Source organism: Meriones unguiculatus, chromosome 8 (genome assembly GCF_030254825.1).
Source record: "Meriones unguiculatus strain TT.TT164.6M chromosome 8, Bangor_MerUng_6.1, whole genome shotgun sequence".
NCBI lineage: Eukaryota > Metazoa > Chordata > Mammalia > Rodentia > Muridae > Meriones > Meriones unguiculatus.
In genome coordinates, this window is record NC_083356.1 from 8861122 (window position 1) to 8877380 (window position 16259).

Here is a 16259-nt window from a genome sequence, read left to right on the forward strand (position 1 = left end):
TCAGTTGCTGCGCTCATGGTAGAAGTCTCCTATGACTGTGTCAGCTGACCTACGAGTGGGTGACGCTTGGGGAACCCAGCATCTGGGATGCACACCACTCCCTTTTCTGCATGGCCTGCTTGGGCAGAAAGCTCCAGATGCAGCCTGTGTGTACCACACACGTACCTCACTGGAGTTCAGAAACCTTCCCTCAACCTGCTGGCTCAAAGGTGGCATGGCTGCCCTTTGCTTCTTATTCTGTCGTGTCACAGAACCTGACCTAACTTTGCCATGTGTTCTGCATTCCTCTACAAAAGCAAAATAATACTTCTTCTCACCACTGCCCAGGGTGATACTGTGTTGTGTGTGTTGTCTGTCTGTGTGTATGTATGTATGTATGTTGTCTGTTGTGTGTGTATGTATGTATGTGTGCATACACACATTCAGCTTGGAGATTGAAGAGATGGCTCTGCAGCAAAGAGCACATACTACTCCTCTGGAGGACACAAGTCCAATTCCAAGCCCATGTCTGTTAGCTCAGAATCACCTGTAACTACAGCTTCATGGTATCTGACTCCTCTAGCCTTCTTGACACCTGCTGTCTCTCTCTGTCTCTCTTTCTCTCTCTTTCTCTCTCTCTCTCTCTCTCTCTCTCTCTCTTACACACACATACCGTGAAATAATAATAATAGTAATAAGAGCAATTGTTGCTCTTGTAGAGGATCAGAGTTTGGTTCCCAGCACCCACATCTGGAACTCACAAGTGCATGCAACTCCAGGTCCAGACGATCTGATGTCCTCTTTTGGCACCTCCACAGGTATCTGAGTGTATGTGCCCATAATCCCCCAACATACAAACACACACACAAATGGCTCTTAAAGCATCTTCTCAAAACTACAAAAGTAAAATGACTAATAATTTTTCTTTAAAATTCTTATATTTCAAAAACAGAGAAGTATAAAAACTTGGCTCTGTAAAACCAGGATACCTGGATATCTGGGTGATAGGGAAAAAAAAAGTAATTTCAAACATAAACACTTATATGCTACTTTGAACACACTCCCATACCCCAATTCAAATCTGATACCCTGCTCTTAGAAACGATGCATCCACAGTCTTAGAACATGTATGATAATTCAGGCATGGTGTTTATGTCTTATATACAAGACCACATTCCCACTAATTAATTTCCTCACTAACTTTTGAATATTCATTCCATGTGACAGGCTTCATGCTAAGTGAGCTTATGATGATAAGTGAAAAATATTTAATTCTCTACCTCCTAATTTCCCTACTGAGAAAGGTCCATATTGTGTGATTATGGCAGAGTATCAAATGATACTGTCGTTCCATGTTGATACTGTCATTTGTGTGCAGAGGGAGCCTGTGCTGTCCAGGGACAAGGCTGTCCCTCTGCTTTCCCCACCTCAGAAGCCAGGAGGAAAACAGACATGCACATTCCCAACAGGAAAGGGTGAACGGTCACTGGGGTCAGATGTCAAAGGAGCTCAGAGCTGCTGAACCCAAGCCAGGTGGCAATGAAATTCCAGAAGGATGAGTGGGTTGCTGCTTCATGAGCAGCTAGGAATGGAAGGTCTCTTGGAGCTCCAAAATGTAAAGAGGCAGAGTTGAAAGCCTGATTTTTGTCTGAGTGGAAAAAAAAAAAATTAGCTGCTTCAGGAACAGGCAGCTGATTGCTCCCACAGAGGGCACTGTGGTGGGCAGAACAGTGCTGGAAGGACTGTAGGAAGCCATCTGGGCTGACGCACCAGTGAATGGCAGAAAACTGCAGTGGCATGGCTGCCTGGCCAAGCCTTAGGGATCCAGTGACGAATTCTTTAGGGAGAAGAGAAACTTATCCTTTCCCGGAATAAATGATGAGTCTCAGCCAGCTGAGGTAAAATAGATGATGCTAGCCCCCTTTATTTCGTGAGAAATGGGGAGTCATAAACCTTAGACTGTGGGGGGGGTTAAAGGTGAATGTGTTTGATTTTCTAGGCCTAGGGGTACCAGGGATACTTGATTTACATACAGTAACATTCCTATCATAAGAGGGGGACACAGTACTTAATTATCCTATGGGTAGGGGAAGAACTCCAGGTACAGTTAAAAGTCATTGGCTGAAAGCCAAGACACCAAGATATTCATTAGCATAAGCTGGGTGTTTCCAGGAATCCCAGGTGCTTGCTTCATTGTTTGTTTGTTTGTTTGTTTGTTTGATTGATTGATTGATTTTTATATCAAGAAAGGGTTAGGCTTGTAATCCTTCTGAGGACTATGTGATACTCCTTAGAAGATCTGGGATTCTCCAGATTGGGGGAGAGGGAACCCAGCTGAGAAAGGGAGTCCATCTGGAAATGCCAGATTTCAACCTTAATTTCAGGATTCCACACAATCCATTATGACTAAAATTGTGTTTGATTGCAGTAGAGGGCTGGGAATATATCTCCATGGTCCAGTATTTGACTGGTGTATGTAAGGCCTCAGTTTCATCTGTAGCCATTGACAGAGGTGGGGCAAGAATACATCAAAAGGAAGTTATTTACACTTCACGATCAGGAAAAGTGAACTTAAGCCACACTGGCAAAGGACATTTGCAATGCATCCTCAGAGATGAGCTATGTTTGGTGGTGAGAGTGAGTGTTTCAGAGAAAAAAAGCTATGTACAGCCAAACCCTGAAGCAGGAAATGCTTGGTGTACTGCAGGACTTAAAGAAATATGGCTGGTATTCAGCTGCTAAGCAAGAAGCTGAATTTGAGGCAGAGGTGAGAGCCCAGCCCCCTGATGAGGGGATGTAATTTATTCTTCTCTTCTAATAAGCCTATCTCATGAAGACCTCAACTCACCTTTTGGGATGAATACAGAAAACCAAACTAACTCCTGCAACACAGCTGAGCTAATGAAGGGCATGGGCAGTATGAGGAAACAGACTTCAGGATCCACATTTAAGCTCTTTTAAAGAATGATGTTAAGCTGCCTCCTATGTTGCCAGCACCCCCTATGCAAATCGTCTTTAGAGCCCTGACCTGATCGTGCTACCTAAGCACTGTTTTAGCTGAAAGCTTGAGATTAACAATCTGTTCTTACATTATACACAGTATTAATGGTAAAGCAAACACAGTCTCATTAAAGAGGCAAATACTTATACATGCAAAGTGGAAAGGCCCTGGACTGATGGAGCCCACATATGTCTTTTGAAAAACATTTTGACAAATCAAGAATTCAGCCAAAGTTAGGAGAGGATTTTTCAGCCAACCCCTTTTGAAGTAATTTCATCTGTCCTCTTCTTTTAGGAGGTAGTAACTCAAAGAATGATCTCCTCCTCCTCATAAATGGCAGCTTTGATAAAATGACACAATATTGGGAGATTTTTAAAAGAATGCCACTATGTATTAAAGTGATTGCTTACTTTTGTGTTTTTTTTAAGCTGTCTTTATACCCAGCACACAAAATTACAATGCCTTCAACCAAACGCCAGAAAGAAAAGAAAACCTGTACTTTACACAGAGTCAATGTGACATTTTTCAAGTCATAATGACCTGTGACATAATTGGCTCAGAATGTCCAGCCATAGAAAAACTCAGAAAGAGTCTGTCCAAATGGTTTCCTCTGGTCCTCATCCAACATCTCAGATTCTCTTCTAAAACTCTCAGCCTGGTTCTGTGGCCAAATCCTGCTTGCCCTCCCCTGTAGCCTTGCTTAGCAAATAGAGGTAAAAACAGCCCAAGCCCAGCAAAGCAATTAGAGTAGAAAATAAGTTGTATTATATGTCATGAACGAAAGTATCATATACCCAAGCTCACTTGCAAGCGATTCATGACAATTACACTGTCTTCTCTTCCCAATCTTCCTCAGGCCCCAAAATAGTCGTATTTACTCTTCTTGCTTCTCTTTTCTTTTTCTTTTTTTTTCTTTTGACTCCTCTTTGTTTGTTTATTTCTGTCCTTTCTCTGATTCCCTCCCCTTCTTGTCCTGTCCCCTCTATTCAATGTCTATGTTCCCCTAGTGCTGACCTCAAGGTTAACTGCAAGAGCTCAAAACAGCCCCCTAGAGCCTTTTACTCACCTTCCGGTAGATCTGGGTGCCTTTTCTAGACAGGCTCTCACTACCCCATCCCTTGGTCCCATTTCCATCTGCATTCCCTCTACTCTGATGCAGTGTTCATTATGAAATCTATCTTAGTATCTTGAACACACAACTAATCATGTCATTTATTCAATAACTTTGTTTTGCTGAGTTGCTGCCCTAAATTCCAGCCAGCCACATACTGGAATGATATACCAGCTCTGGAGGCTTGGGGGAGGGGTTGAGCCTTTGCAGTTAACCTTGAGGTCAGCACCAGGGGGACATAGACATTGATGAGAGGGGCCTGGCCTCTCCTCTGATAGGACAAGAAGGGGAGAGAGAAGCAGAGAAAAGATAGAAATAAAGAAACAAACAAAGAGGAAGAGAAAAAAAGAAAAGAGAAGCAAGAAGAGCAAATATGACTATTTTGGTCCCTGGGGAAGATTGGGAAGAGAAGACAGTGTAATTGTCATGAATCACTTGCAAGTGAGCTTGGGTATATCATTTCCCTTCCTGAGGATGATCTGCTTTGTTGTATACAGTGTGTGTGTGTGCGTGTGTGTGTGTGTCTGTGTGTCTTAAGGTTACCTCAAGAGGTAAGCTCTCAGCTACTGCTCCAAAGCCATGCCTGTTGGCTTGTTGCTATGCTTCTTGCCATGATGGTCATGGATTCACCCTCTAAAACTGTAAGCAAGCATGTAATTAAATGCTTTCATGTATAAGTTGCCTTAGTCACGGTGTCTCTTCAGAGAAGTAGAGTAGTAACTAAGACAGGGACTAATCAATATGGAGAGCAGATGAAATTAAAGGTAGAGAAGAGAAAGGAAGAAAGAGAAGAGGAGGAGGTAGAAAGGAAGCCACCTTTAGGATATGGGGTGATGGGGACAGGACCAGCACATTGTTCAACAATCACCACCCTGAGCTCGGCCTTCTGTGTCTTCTTTCTTATTACGTTCTCATGCAGACACCAAAAGCTGAGATCCATGTGTGGTGGGGAAAGGGGGTTTTGAGTTAGGAAGGCCTGAATTTCCTTTAGCCCTTCCTTCCTTTTGTAGAGTGACTTTAGATGTATCCCTCTGTACCGGGGCTTTACATGTTCACCTACAGCTCTTCCACTAACAACTTGCGGTCAGCAGCCCTCCATGTCTCCTGTAGCTGTTGTCCGGCTGTGGGTATATATAAGTTTAAAACTATTAAAGGCTCACAGTGGACTCTATGCAAAACTTAGATATATGAGCTTTAGTCCTGTTTGAACCTTCTGAAAATTCAAGGTTAAAGACTTTTTTTTTTTTTTTTTTAATGTTGTCAGAGGAGCCTCGCTAGCATTTCATAAATGTTCCTTGTTGAATTAGCTCGCATTTCTGGGCTAGGCCTCAAAGGTTCCAGGTTGTACAAGGTCTGTCTGGTGTTAGTGGTTTTTCTTTTAGTGGTTGATTTAGGAGTAGCTTGTTGTTGGCTCAATTTTGAAAAGCATCCCTACTAAAAGACTCAAGACTGCTATGTTATTCAAATTTATTTTAGTGTGAGCTGTAGGGAGGTGTAAATTGAGCTTGCAGTGTCTGGACAGCGCCTCTTTACTTGATAAGCCCTAGCCAAGAGCCAGTTGGCCTCAAGTCCAAACTGTGACTTTCTTGTCCCTTTTATGAAGACTTAAATATTTAAATATTTGGACTAAATACGTCAGGGGTATCATCAGACACAAAATACTGGTCCATCTTGCTAACCAGTTAGAACTGTTTCCATCCCTCAAGCTCTGACCACACATAATTTCAATGCAATTAAGGGTACAGTATGTGAAACTGGCCCTTTTAGGAAGGAATTTTAGAACAACTTCACCTAGGCTGTTTCTTTGAATTGCTACTGGGCAGCTGTTAGCTTCAAATAAACTCAACATTATATTTGCAACAGATGTTTCTAAAGCAGAACAAAGAGGGGGTTGCTAGATTCTTTGCAAAGAAAAAAAAAAACCTGGAAGAAAAAGAATCAGGATCTGGCAAGGTCATCATTATCATGGAGAATGAACCGAGGCAAGCCACAGACACGGGGTCCATCTTTCCAGAAAGGAAAGTGCTTTTCAGAAGGAAGTGCTCGTTAAACTGAACCAATTTCCTAGTTTCTCCATTCAGCCATCCTTTTCTTCTGCATTTCATTTAGTGCTGTTTCAGTGTGCTGCCATCTTCTTCAATTAAATACTTTGGGGGTGTTAGCACTACAGCTTTTCCCCATCAATGTTTTTTATTACACAGGATGTCCCAAATCAAGGCATCATCACTAAAGAACAACAGTTCTTCCATCTGTAGAGTGGACTTCTTTTTAATTTAATGATGTGGCTTTTTCAGGAAAGTCTCTGAATAGTTAGGTAATCTGTGACTAGAAGAGATAAAGCCAGCTCTTTCATTTTGTCTGATTGGATTTAAATTTCCTGCCTGCTTGTCTATAAAGCCACCAGATTTTAAAGCTCCATTTTCCCATGAATCTGTTTGCCTTGTTCACGTGGTCATCACAGGTCCTAATAAAAATAAATGGCAAATAGAGACACTTAAAAACGAAGTTTCCACAGCTAACACAGAGACACCCCCCCACCCCCCGACCTGGTCAACATACAGAGAACGAACAAAAGACATTGGGACCTTCTAAATCAGACAGTCATATCATACCCCTCACCCCAAAGAATCTTTGCAGACGTGGAGGTGGAAACACTATTAAGAGTTACAGGAGGTTCTTAACATCAAGACAACAGTGTTTTCCAACACAACAGGGGACATCACATCCAAATCACAAGCAGTTACTGGGACAGCATGCCAAAGAACTCCTCAAGCTCCAGCTGGAGAAAGTCTCAGCATGGTGGCCAGGAAAATGGATATGTAATCCTGCCACTAGCTGAGGAACTACTGTTTGATAGCCACTGGGAAGAGTCAGCCCTACCTAGGCTGACCTCACACCAGGGCAAGCCGCAACCCCAAGACTAGTTGGGAAACACAAACTGGACTACATGTGGAAAGGAGGAGGAGATAGAGAAAGAGAGAGATGAGGGGGGGGGAGAGAAAACAGAGACAGAGAAGCCTCAAAGGTGGGAAGGTAGAAAAGTATTGGGAGAGTGAATATGCTCAAGATACATTGTATGAAATTATCAAGGAATTGATAAAATTATTGCAATTGAAAAAAAAATTTTGCTGGGCTTGATACAAACACGGGGAGGTGTTTAAGGAAAAGGGTGCCTCACTCTCTCTTCTGCTCACCTAACAAGCAACAGACATGAGTTAAAAAAAAAATAATAGAAAGGGCTCAATGAATTATCTCTTGTGTTGTTTTAGTTAAATACATATCTTTAAAAAAGAAAATAATTGCATATTTCCCCACACACCCCTTCTTTGGTCCTAGAATCTACTTCTAAAACGAAAATAAAAATTACTGATTCATAAAGTAAATATAGAGAGGTGTTAATGTGTATCCAATTCATGACCTCTGGACCACAGGTAGCTATGACAAAAACTAACAAGATCATTATGAGATGAGGGAGTGGGAGAGATGGCGCAGAGGTTACGGACTCTGGCTCTTCTTCCAAAGGTCCTGAGTTCCATTCCCAGCAACCACATGGTGGCTCATAATCATCTATAATGAGATCTGGTGCCTTCTTCTGGCCTGCAGGCACACATGTGGGCAGCATACTGAATAAATAATAAATAAATATTAAAAAAAACAATTATGAGATTATTTTACAAATGCTTTTCTTGGGGAGGGGGAGAGTTCGTTTTGCTTTTGGGACTCGAATTTGCCTTTCTGAGCAAAAAGCTTAGTTTATGGCAAAGCCATGTCATAACATCTAAGCTACTTTAAGACTAAGATCTGTCTTGCTAAAGTACCCAGATGCCCGTAGCAGTGTAGGAACAGTGGGCTATTTCTGTTCAATGGGATGTAGCAAGGAGGTTTAGAGCATGGATTTGAGGCCTGGGCCTAGGTGCTATCTGAACGACCTTGGGTAATTCACAGCGCAAAGTACAATGGGGCTTCTCAGAGTTTCCCTCTCACAGGTTTCTCGTGAGCATTAAATGATTTAAATATGTAAAAACCATTGCGTGTCATCTGTGTGGTAGCAAACACTGGCATTTGTACATTATCATCAAGCCCAGTAAGAAATTAACAACTACTAATAAAATAGTCATAACAATGTAGAGTAATAAAGGCTACTTAAAACAGGAGGTGGTGTGGAATTTTCCGTTTGCTAGGATGTTTGGGCTACAGCTAAGAATGGAGAGCTGAAAGTGCAGACAGGAAAGCCATAGACCTTTAGGAGGACCACCGACCCACTCCATCTTAGCTGCCCCTTCTAGGTAATCGCCTCGCACCCTTAACAAAATATCCCAGACTCAGGAGTACAGGAGGGCCCGACCATGTGAGCTGCTTACGGGGAGACACAGAATGCTGGGCGGTGGAGAGAGAATGGTGCTGCCGAAGGAATGGAAGAGAACCGTCACATGTTTCTGCATCATGCCAGTGATTCATCCACTTATTGCTAGGCGTGTTTCACAGCTGGAGCAGGAGACAGAGCTGAAAAGAATGAGGTAAAGCCATGTTTATTTATTCTACCTCCACTAGGTTCTTAGAGGAATTTTCTAGCTTGAGTAAACTACGCTTCTTGAAAGGACTTTCAACATCACACACACACACATACAAACAACTGTTTTAAACATGTTACTGAGGATATATGAGAATAAGATAAAAATGTTCAAAATCCCAAACTTCTTATATTCAAAATATAAAGTAAAAGAAGGAGTGTGGAGAGCCGGAGACACGTGCCACCGAAGGGAAGAGAATGAGAGATTGTTGCAATGATTTCTAAAACAAAGTCTTCCACGACATGTGTAGACTATAAAAGGCCAGTTAGCGATGCTAAAAGCCACATGTGTTTTCCTCTGCAAGCTTCGCAATACTGCTTACATCATCAAACACTCTGAAAGTAATGATGTGTGTTGGGAAGATTAACCGTGGTAAAACGCTAAAGGAACAAAAAGGGAGCGATGGGTGGGTTGTCAGATGACATTCTACCAAGAACATTCAGAGGCTAAAAATTCAGAATTCTTGGGAGAACTCTTTCTGCCAAGGAATGTGGGTGCAGTGTTTGGAGCTGCCAAGGCAGGCATCTAAGGTTGACTTCTAGATCATATCCCTTAACAAAATCCCAAGAGCAAGTGCTGAGTAGTTTTATCTGTTCGGCTTATAAACACCCAAAGGTGAAACAGCAGAAGGCATTCCAACCAGGCCATCTTTGCCCCTGCTCACCCACTTACAGACTCTGTTTACTCTAAAAGTATAAATAGCTTCAGAAAATTTTACTGTTATGTTTTAACCTACCTACCAGTCTGCATTCGACTATGAATATATTCTGTCATTGGCAGTATAGTGCATGACAGCAAGGCCACTTCTTATTTTTCCTTTGTCCCTTTTTGTCTTTGCAACTCTAGTGATTTCCATATCATAGGCATCCAAAAAGAGCTACTGAATTAGAAAATGAAATTATTACTTCTCTCTATAAAATTATACTTTGTTTGAGGCCACTGGCTCAATCTCTAGCACTGCAACAACAACAAAAAAAAATTAAGAGTATTTTTGAGTCAACATTCAGGTCTAATCCAGAAACTATCCACATTTACCTCTCACTTTCTGAATCATAAGCATTTCGCACTATGGTGCAACTGGGTGCATTAAATCACATCCCAAGACAGAGAGCAAAATTTGAACAACCAATAAAATTTCAAAAGTTCAAGTAAGACAATGGGCTTGATTCATGAGTGAAGCCAAACAATTAAAGACCTTGTTGGGTGATGTGTCCATTCATGTACCATGCTCTGGCCAAGGCAATTACGTCTTCTGGACAGGAGGTCTACTTCCTACAGGCTACTTTCTCATCCTGGCCTGAGTGAACTTTGGATAAATTCCCATCCATATATTCCCACAAGAGTCAGGTAGCGGGAAGGAAGCCCCAGTCTTCTCACAGTGGTGAGGTCTGACTCAGTCTGTGCATCTCTGCCTTTGCTCATCTGCACGTGGTCCTTGCTCTGCCGTTCCCATTACTTAGGAGCACATCACTGAGACCATATTGAGAGGAGAACCCACTATTGCTTTCTCATTGCCCTCTGAGTTACTTGCCAAAACACAGTTCCTGAGGCCTCAAATGTCCTCAGATGAATGTGTTGATGGCATCATACTTGAGAGTGGTATGGATGGTGGAACATTAAATAAATTACATTTTCTACAGTGGCAAATGTGCTAATACTGGGGGCTAGACTGAGATGAATTTCCTTCTATCAGAGTTTCTATTTGGATCTCTAAAAGAACCAAAAAAACAAAAAACAAAAAAAAAAAAACAGAGAGAGAGAGAGAGAGAGAGAGAGAGAGAAACCCTTCTAATTAGTTTATCCAGGATACTTCATTATGGCTCTTTGGATAAAAAGAAAATAGTATCAGTCTCAGAAAAGACCCCTGGGCTCACATTTTTTGGTTCTGTTGCTCTCCTTGTGGAGCTCCTGTTCCCTCCAGGTCTTTCTGTCTCCCCCTCTTTCATAAGATTCCCTGCACTCTGCCCAAAGTTTGGCTATGAATCTCAGCATATGTTTTAATACCTGCTGGGTGGAGTCTTTCAGAGGCCCTCTGTGGTAGGCTCCTGTTCTGTTCCCTCATCCAATGACTGTCTCATTTGTCTTTCTGAATGAAGATTGAGCGTTTTACCCAGGGTCCTCCTTCTTGATTAGCTTCCGTAGGTGTACAGATTTTAGGCACAGGGGTCTTTTCTGAGACTGATACTCCAAACAAGGACCATGCATGGAGATAACTTAGAACTCCTGCACAGAAATAGCCATGGCAGCTCAGTGTCCAAGAGGGTTCCCCAATAATAAGAGCAGAGACCATCTCTGACATGAACTCATGGGCTGGCTCTATGATGACCTCCACCTGAGGGGGGAGTAGACTCAGGGGGGAGCAGCCTTGCCAGTCCACAAAGGAAGACAAAGAAGACAGTCCTGATAAGACCTGATAGACTAGGGTCAGATGAAAAGGGAGGAGGACTTCCCCTATCATCAAACTGGGGGAGGGGCATAGGAGAAGAAGAGAGGAGGGTAAGATTGGGAGGGGGTGGGGGAGGAGCTATATCTGTAATTAATAAACTGTAATTAATAAAAAATTTTTAAAATTAAAAAAATGAAATAAGGCTATAGAAATAACATTCACTGTGTGTGATCCCACATACATACAAAAGACATAACCTTACTTCCTATATCATATCAGAGAAAGATAAATTTTCATTAATGAATTCAGGGAGATTACGTTTGAGGTTTTTAATGTCCAATCAGAATGTCCTAGACCATATGGACTTTTAGAGTAAATTACTTTAGACTGGGGAACTGCAAAGCAGAAAGTTATTTCTCATGGTTCTTGATGCTAAGGAGTTCTAGGATCATCAGCAAATGATGTGAGTGATGAGGGCTCCCATCTGGCTCACACATGGAACATTCTGGAATTCAGTCTTCACATGTGGAAAGGAAAGAACAGCAGAGCAGCAGAGTTTCCTGGAACTTTTTTTTTTTTTTAATTGAGGGATGGGAGTATGGCAGGATCTTGAGAAGGGTTTGTGCTGGGGTCAGATTAATTTCATTAGTAGGGTTTTCTCAAGACTTAATTACCTCTAAGACCCATTCATTAATGTGTTCATGTTGAGAGTCAGGTTTAACCAAAGTGCTTTGGTAGGACACATACATTCAGACCAGAGTATCACGGGTACATGATGTATTTGCCCCAAATAACTTCACTTTATCATATGGATTCCATGTACTTTTTTTTTTTAATCAAGTAATAAAGATTGGTTTTTCCTTCAGAGGGATTCCTACCTGCACAGTTCCCATCTAATTATGAGAACAAAACCAGGCAAACTTATACTGGGGGACGTAACACAGGGCAGTTGGCAGTTGGCTAGTCAAGGAAAGACTGGAAATAGTCACAGAACAAAAGAGCCTAGAGGAATGTGACAACCAAATGCCACGTAATGCACTTAGCTGAAGCTTGGGGGTGGGGAACAGTATTAATGGGAACACCGTGAAACCTAAAAAAGATCTTGAGTTCAGCAAAAGAAAACATGAGCAACAACAACAAAACATTCAAGACGGCCTTTAGGTTGAGACTGCCCAGAATGCCCAGAACAATCAGAAAGGAGTACCCCAAGCACCACAGAACAATACCGAGAAGCGAGTGTGGACTCTGAGAAGCCGGCATGGACGGTGAGGGGAGCCTGGACAGTGAGAAGCAGCCTGTGAAGTGAGAAGCAGGCGCAGATAGTGAGAAAGGGGCGTGGACGTGCCTGCATCCATGTCAGCAAGCAGTGTCAGTGCGCAGGGGGAGCTCAGGCATGTGGGTCACTCACTCACACACACAGCAAAATAAAAGTGGAGGATCTGCCATGAGCCAGGCGCTCTTCCTGGGTTGGGAGATTCCATCTCTGAACAAAGCAGAGCGGACTGCCACCTGTATCTCTAACCTTTTTGGAATCAATTTCTTACCTTTTTATTATCTTGTTTATTTTATTATCTTGAGCTGTAGTACAAAATTCCATAGACTGAGTGTCTCAAGCAACAGAAATTATTTGATAACAGTTCTGGAGACTGGGGAATTCAGACGTAAAGCTGCAGTCACTTCCTTTGCTGAGGACAGATCTCTACTTGACAGGCGGACAAATGCATTCCCTCTGCGCCGCCACTGGGCCTTTCCACGGAGCATGCGCAGAAGTTCTCTCATTCTCTTCTTACAAGGCCATCAACCCCAGCTCAGAGCCCCAGGCCTTAGGACCTCTCTTAAATACTTTGTTAGTCTAAATATAGCCATCGTAGGAGGATAGGGCTTTAACAAATGGATTTGGATGGAACACATATATTCAGTCCATTAAAGAAAAATTCAAAAAAATAAAAAGATGAATTATTGAATCATCCAGATCTCAGTCTGAGACTGAGGTAACTTGAAAAAAGTGAAGGCAGGGGATTTCAAATACCCCTCTTTGGGGAATCTTGGGTTTCTTCTGTAGCCTGCTTTTTGTCCCCTAAGAGGAGGGGGAAAGGTCTACATCAGGTTATGGCCAGTGCCACATGGGTTTGGTTTGTGAACAGCTTTTGATAGCCAAGTTCACCTAAAAAATAAAGAAAGAAAGAAGAAAGCAACGGTCAGTAAAGAAGACAGAGTATAAAGCTTACCTCCGGTTCTACAAGACTTCCGCGATGAGAAACAAGGTTTGCGGTGAACACGGGAAGCCGTGTTCCTGGTAGCATAGTAGGGCAGTCACAGCCATTAACACAGTAGGGCGTCACCATCATTAACAGTATAGCTGCTGGAAAGCAAGCTGCTGTTTTCTGACAAAAAACAAAAATCAAAACAGAGCTTTGGAGAGAATGGATGCCGTAGTCATTGTGGCCTTCACTGCTAGAAGGGCTTCCTCGGTAAGGACACTGTTCACCAGAGCCGGCTGCCATTTGCCTCACTCCAGAGTTCTCCTTAGCCCCGTTAAAGAGGCAGGCACTGTTCCCAGACAGCAAATTGTGGAAGATTTTTTTTTTTCACAGTAGCATCTGGCATTTTGGCAGAGAACTCACTGGGATAATCTTAAAATGGTTAGTTTTCCTCCCCAAATCTTAATTTTTTTCCTCCCCCCTCTTCAAACACTTAAAGAAGCTGAACTTTCTTCCTTTTTAGAGCTAAGAAATACTCAAGAGATATTTTGAAAGACTCAGAAAAGAATGTCAGTCTGGGTACCAGGTCAAAGAAGAGCTAGAATTCACCCTTTAAAACCCAACTTCTGCCAGAGGCACAGGAATGTGAGTTCTTTCTCTCTCTCCCCACAGCAGGCTCTTTCACTCTCTTGCTTTCTCATTTTCTCTGAGAATGAAAAACTGAAACAAAATCAATATCAAATTACTTTGAGTTTTCCTAAATGGAATTAGGAATTCCCCTTTTTGTCTGAGAAGTCTGAATCTCATAATGAAATGCCCTGCTTTGGGTTAATCCCTTGGTACCTGGGGTATGGGGGTAAGGGGAAGAGAGAGGGAGAAACCCAATGTTAACACAACAGACCACTCCCAATTTAGATGCAAACAGAAGATCTCCAGCTTATCTGAAAAAGCACAATGGAGTAAGATTCTGTTAAGCCTTTTAAGAGTTTGGTCTTTGTAATGATAAGCACAGAAGATTTTATACCAGAGAATCACGTGACCAAAACGACACCTTTGGATTAATCTGGCAAACCAATGTGGAGCAGCAGCCAAGGCAAAGACGCAGATCCTGAAGGTCAGGTGGCTGTGACAACAGGGGAGCCAACGTGAACTGTTTGTTATAGGTACTGTTTTTAACTGGAGACAGAAGGTACTTCCCTTTGTACTCCAGGGCCAGGCATGTCTTGGGGTCTAGGATATAATCGTCTTCCCCAGAATCCTCATCCCTGCATGCTGAAGGCTCAAGACAACTGAGCCTCCATCCCCCCTCTCCCGCAGGCATGCCAAGGGTCCCAACATCCCAGCCACACACTCTCTTCTAAATGGTCTCTTGTTTCTCTCTTGCATAATTTTTAAAGTGAAGGTTCACTTAATCTACTTTAGTCCTACAGCTATAAGTTAATTTTTGCCATCCTTCACCTGTCTTTTCAGATCTAACTCTCTAATCCACACCCTTAATCCTAAGGAATGGCCTATTTTTGGGTTTTCATCTCGTGGGAGTTAGGCTTTATCCTCTCAGCCTACCCAATTATAGGTTTGCTCACATTTTAACCTTTTATCGAAGTGGTTTACACTATTTTCTCTTCCATTTTTGAATCTCGTCCTTATTGTATTTCTAAACTCTTAACCTTCATTTGTAGCTTACCCTATGCCCTCTTTTTAAAGTTTAAGCCCCTCTTAATCCACTGTCCCTTTTTAATTTTTAAGATTTTTCACTCTTTTTTTTTCCTTATTTTATGCTCTTTCTGGATGTTAGCCTTGAAAGGCCACAGAAGATGCCAAGCCACCATAATGAAGGCAATGTGTGTTCCTCTCCTCATCCTCACCTCCATCCCCTCTCCACCACCTTTGCCTTCAGTGTCCTGAAGCTGTTCCCAAGAGGCCCGAGAACCTTTGCCTAATAAGACTGGACTTAAAAACTAAAAAGAAGCAAGCAGCTTCGAAAGTGAAAAGAGAAATTATGCCCGTACTGACTGTGACCTCGGCCAGACCCAGCCTCTGTGTAGCACTCCTGAGACCTGCCTCTTTGGTGAGGGGTAAGTGTAGTAGGTACCGTGGGTCAAGATAGCTTGTAGGTGGCCCTGCCCAAGCTCCAGGCAGCACTTGCTGACAATACGTTTCTAGGTGAGTCCTCCTACAAGAAAGATTTCTTCATAGTCTCCTCCTCATTATAAAGGTGAAAAGGTACACAGGTGAGAAACTGCCCAAGAAGGAAGTTACTGCACACAGAGATTCTGAATATCAGAATCTCACCAGCTACTGCTGGAGGCCACTTTTTTGTCGTGATCTGCATTGGAGAACCTAAGAAAAAAGCAGAAGGGCATTTTACTATCCCATAACAGAAGTAAGTTTCTCTCAGAAAATTTTAGGGCCACAACCGAGTGGATTCTCTGTTTTTTGTTGGTCGTTTGTTTTCTGCTTTCTTAGGACAAAGGACCATGTCTCCCAACGGTCTGCTTATCCATCACACTGCCGCATGCACTGTCCTCACACTGGGGACCCCAGTGAGCTGACTACTCTGGGGATGAGGGGCTGTCTCTGGAGAACCAACCCTGTCTCATGTCTTACGACTGGGTCACCTGTAATTCCCTACCCTGCCTCAGGAAGCAACTGTGGCCTCTAACCTGTCCTTCTCTCAACCTCCTGCCCCGAACCGGGTTCCAAACAGTGAGGAAGCAACAGCCGGCCAGCTGTCACCCTGACTGCTCAGATATGCTGTCCCTTAGAACAAGGTATTTGTCAGCAAGCACATCCCCAGAACCTCTAGAGCTTTGACATTCTAGCCATGTCCTCACTGAGAACCTGCGTGGCCTCGCCATGTACTGTATGCCATCCTGGTGGACAGAAGAGCACTTCTACCATCATGTAATGTACACTTCAGAGAGGATTGGATAAATAATAAGCAGCATGTAAATAAAAATGGGGGAGGTTAGGAAGTGGGTGTGAGTAGAGACATGGGTGAGAAGGGGGG

The 16259-nt window shown here is 42.8% G+C and overlaps 1 long non-coding RNA gene across 2 annotated transcripts in view; it reads right to left on the bottom strand.

Annotated features, from left to right (window-relative positions):
* Positions 1-1878: 1878 nt before the first annotated feature.
* The window catches only part of LOC132655761 (uncharacterized), a 64907-nt gene continuing 50526 nt past the window's right edge, over positions 1879-16259 (bottom strand). For both annotated transcript variants that reach the window (XR_009593581.1, XR_009593582.1), the window contains exons 5-7: positions 12593-13212; positions 8453-8594; positions 1879-6555 (exon numbers count right to left, since the gene is read on the bottom strand). This is a non-coding gene — a long non-coding RNA (uncharacterized LOC132655761). The remainder of the gene's footprint in view (positions 6556-8452; positions 8595-12592; positions 13213-16259) is intronic.